Below are 3,980 nucleotides of genomic sequence, written 5' to 3'. Positions count from 1 at the left end.
AAAGATTGTAATTAAAGATGTCAGGATTCAAAGCAATCTGCTTGACTTCAAAGTTTTGAGCATTATGGTATATCGATCCTCTAAAGATTGGGAAATTTCATAAATCATTTATTTTATGCTAGTCATTAAACTGACTCTTCCTCAGAAGGTAAACAGACTTCTATGATTGATTGAATGAAAGCTTTTAGTGAATCTATTTCTTCGATAATCCATTCATTTAATTCATTTATTCATTTAAAAAGTAAAAAGCACCATTTGTGTGGGTAGTGTCAACTATTTTAGATATTATCAAATCTCAGTGAACAGCATGGAAATTGCCTGCCTTCATTGTGTTAATATTCTACTATGGACATAGGAAATAAATAATAGAAGAATACAAAAAAAATTAAATTGTTTCGGAGACTGATAAATAGTTTGGAGGCCATAAAACAAGATGACATTATATAAACCCTGGGAAGGACTTAGCTAAATTGTGTGGTCAGCAAAAGCATAGAGGAATAGACTGCATATTGAGGAGCGAACCACCAAAGAGTCTGGAGAAGAAAGAAAACAAGAGAATTGGAGTGTTTTGAGTGATAAAGTGAGTGGGTAATGATCCTGGGAGGTGAGGGTTGGAAAAGATTGATTGTAAACCATGGTAGCAACTGTGGATTTTGTTTTAAGAGAAATGAGAAACCTCTGAAAGATTTCATGCAAGGTAATGAATGATGGGTATTATCATTATTATTGTTATTCTATTAAGAAGTGTTCTCTATTGCCACATGGAAAATGAATTGTTGGGATCAAAAAGATGGAAGCAACACCAGGAAACAAAAGCTATATAGATTTTATAGACCTAAGCATATGTGTATCAAGTTATATAAAACGTATTATGTTTTGATATGTTACAATAACAAAAAAGTCAGTGGAATTCGATGAGACAGTAGAGCATAGTTGTTAAAGTCACAGATTATGGAGTCAAACAAATGGGTGAATCTTGACTCTAATGCTTTATAGCAAGGTGATCTTGAAACTTTAACATTTCTGAATCCCAATTTCTGCCTTTGTATAATCAGTATAATTTTAGACTCTATTGACTCTACCTCATTGGGTTGTTATGAGGTGTGTCAGCCAATGTCCCCAATCTGAGGTGTAGAAAGAGAAGTTTTATTCACGAGAATAGTTTGCAAACTGGGGAAACTGAGAGTGTTCTTCTCCAAACAAACAAAACAATGGGAGGCTGCCTTTTATAGAGGAAGTTCTCACACTGGTTCCCAATTGGTCTATTTTTATGTGAATAGGAAATCCAAATACATAGTTCTGATTGGTCCAAATAGCATGGTTCTGATTAATCCAAATCTTGCGTTCCAATTAGCTACTATGGAGCCACACCTATTGGTTGGTACAGGTGTAAGTAAGGATATAGTTCCTAGTTCCAGTTGGACTGGGCGGTTTAAATGATAATTCCAGGAACTCCTTTTTAAGGGTCAGCTCAGCAAAAGGAACACAGTGCAGGAGGCTTGGTAGCTCAGTCTATGACTTGTCCCTGAAACACAGTGTGTGGGAGAGGCCTCTGTCAGCAATCGCTGCTAGACTCCGGTTATGAATTTGGGCCCCATTAACCATGAGGAGTCCTTCTTGGCAGATATATTCCTTCTCAAGGTCCATAAGTGTAAGTAAATATGTGGGGGGGGGGGGGGGGGGGGACAAAAAAATACTTAGAGCAGCTCTTGAAACCTTGTGAATGTTTGTTTATTAACTAAGATTAAATACACTATAAATGCACATTCCACACCACCACAGACTGGAGAAAACCCTTTGAGAGTTCTCCTTGGAGAGAAACTTTGGGTTTCTCCTTTTCTTGAGCTCTCTGAACCATACCTGGCCTTTTCCGAGTGCACCATGCCCATCTGTGCTGGGATGCTCTTTGTTAGTTCCGGCTCCTCATTCTTAGCTCTGCAGAAACATTTGTTCAACGTTCCCATTAAATACCCAGTTTTTATCCGAGGCATTGCCATGGACGCTTTTCTTCCTGCCAGTGTGTTCTGTAGGATTCTGGCTGTCAGCTCCCCTCATTACCTCGGAGATGGCAGTGTGGCCTGGCAGCCCTGTGAAGCCACCCTGACGACTGCGCACTCAGCCAGCCTTTGCGTGCCCCTGCTCTGTCTCCTCTCCTGCAACAGTGAGGAATGGAGTCCTCTGCTAGCAGGCGACTACCTCTCTGAGCAGGCAGATCCCATCAACACAAATTTGCCTCTTGGCAGGAACTATTTAAGGCCTACCTTTACCTCGGAGAGATTCCTAACTTTTTCATGTCACTGTGTTATAGGAAATGATCATATTTTTAAAGTAGAGGGAGAGGTACAGGGAGAGAAATGGGCACAACAGTTTAAGGTGTGTGGCAACTCATGTTGGTGATCTGGCTAATTCTGGGTCCACTTATCACCTGGAAACTGAAAGGATTCCTGGTGTAGCCCATTCAGACAGAGAGAGAGAGAGAGAGAGAGAGAGGGGGCGGGGGGGGGGGGGGGGGGGAGAGAGAGAGACCCAGCACAAGAGGTGGAGAGTTCTGACCTACAAGATAAAATCCAAGTTCCCTGGAATTTGATCTGTCTACCCTTCCAGGTTAATTTTGCACTGTTCACTCTTTAGGCACTTAAAGCCCTAGCATTTCAATAAACCTGCCTGGGCTTTTGCTCTTTTATTTCTCTTTATTAGAATTTACCCCCCCCCCCCCCCCACCCGCCACCTGCCCTGACCAGTTTGGCCTGTGGACTGAAGGGTCCCAGGTACGATTCTGGTCAAGGGCATGTACCTTGGTTGCAGGCACATCCCCAGTAGGGGGTGTGCAGGAGGCAGCTGATCGATGTTTCTATCTCATCGATGTTTCTAACTCTCTATCCCTCTCCCTTCCTCTCTGTAAAAAATCAATAAAATATATTTAAAATAAAAGAATTCACCCCCCCCCCCCCACCTCCGCAACCTCCTTTCTTTCCAGTTGGCTCTAATCATCCTTTATGCCTCCGGTTGGGTGCCACCCTTTCCAGGAAGTGTCCTGGAAGTCATCTTTTCACCCCCAGATGACCTAGCTGGTGAGGTGCCTTTATTTTATACTCTCCCATACCCTAACCTTTATTTGTCATAGCTCTTAACACGGGGTCTTCAAATAACTAAATCCCCTCATAAGAGAATCTTATTCAGGAGTGAGGGAATCTTATTCATTTTTGACCCCCTTGAAAAATTAACACAATAGTTAGTATGCAGTAAGTGCTCAAATTATGTTTGTTGAATGGAAATGTGAATGCCTTGATCCTGTCTTTTGGGTTTTACTAATTATCTACCTCAGGAAAGCACAGGGATTTCCCATAGAACTACTCCTTGCTGATATAGATTACAGTTTATCTTTATTATTATTTTACAAGTCTGGACCCCAGGAATTATGCTCTCAAATATAGCAAAACTGAAAATCTTCAAAATCTTAATTATAATGGTTTTGCACATACACACACACACACATATACACGCGCTCACATTATTCAAGTGTTATTTCAAATCAGATTAAAGTACACTTCTATAGTGGGTGATAAAAGGAAACAAACAGAAATAAGAAATATTTTAATATATATTTTATCTTCTGTTGGTCTGTTATTTCACTTTTAACATATTAATTAATGTAACTTTAATAATTAATTTAAAATGGTGATCATCCTTTGAAAGCTTATAATTTGATTTGAATGATATTTTACTTAAACATTAAGAAATACATTTGGAATCCTATTAATAATACTTTTTATTTTCAAAATTCATAACCCCAATAGTTTTAAGAAAGCTGTTCTCAAAACTAAAACCATGTGGAAATTGATTTATGAATTCAGAGAGCCAATATTTTTAAAGGATTACCCCCCCCCCCCAAAAAAAAGTGATTATTAACTCTTAGTTTTCAAGTTTGTTTCTAAATAAAGTGATGGTCTTAGTCAAGACATGTTCTGTTTAATTTTATT

This window comes from Myotis yumanensis, unplaced genomic scaffold (genome assembly GCF_028538775.1).
Source record: "Myotis yumanensis isolate MYYU_CA2020_CCGP unplaced genomic scaffold, mMyoYum1.0.hap1 SCAF_1, whole genome shotgun sequence".
Lineage (NCBI taxonomy): Eukaryota > Metazoa > Chordata > Mammalia > Chiroptera > Vespertilionidae > Myotis > Myotis yumanensis.
This window is presented reverse-complemented; position numbering follows the sequence as displayed.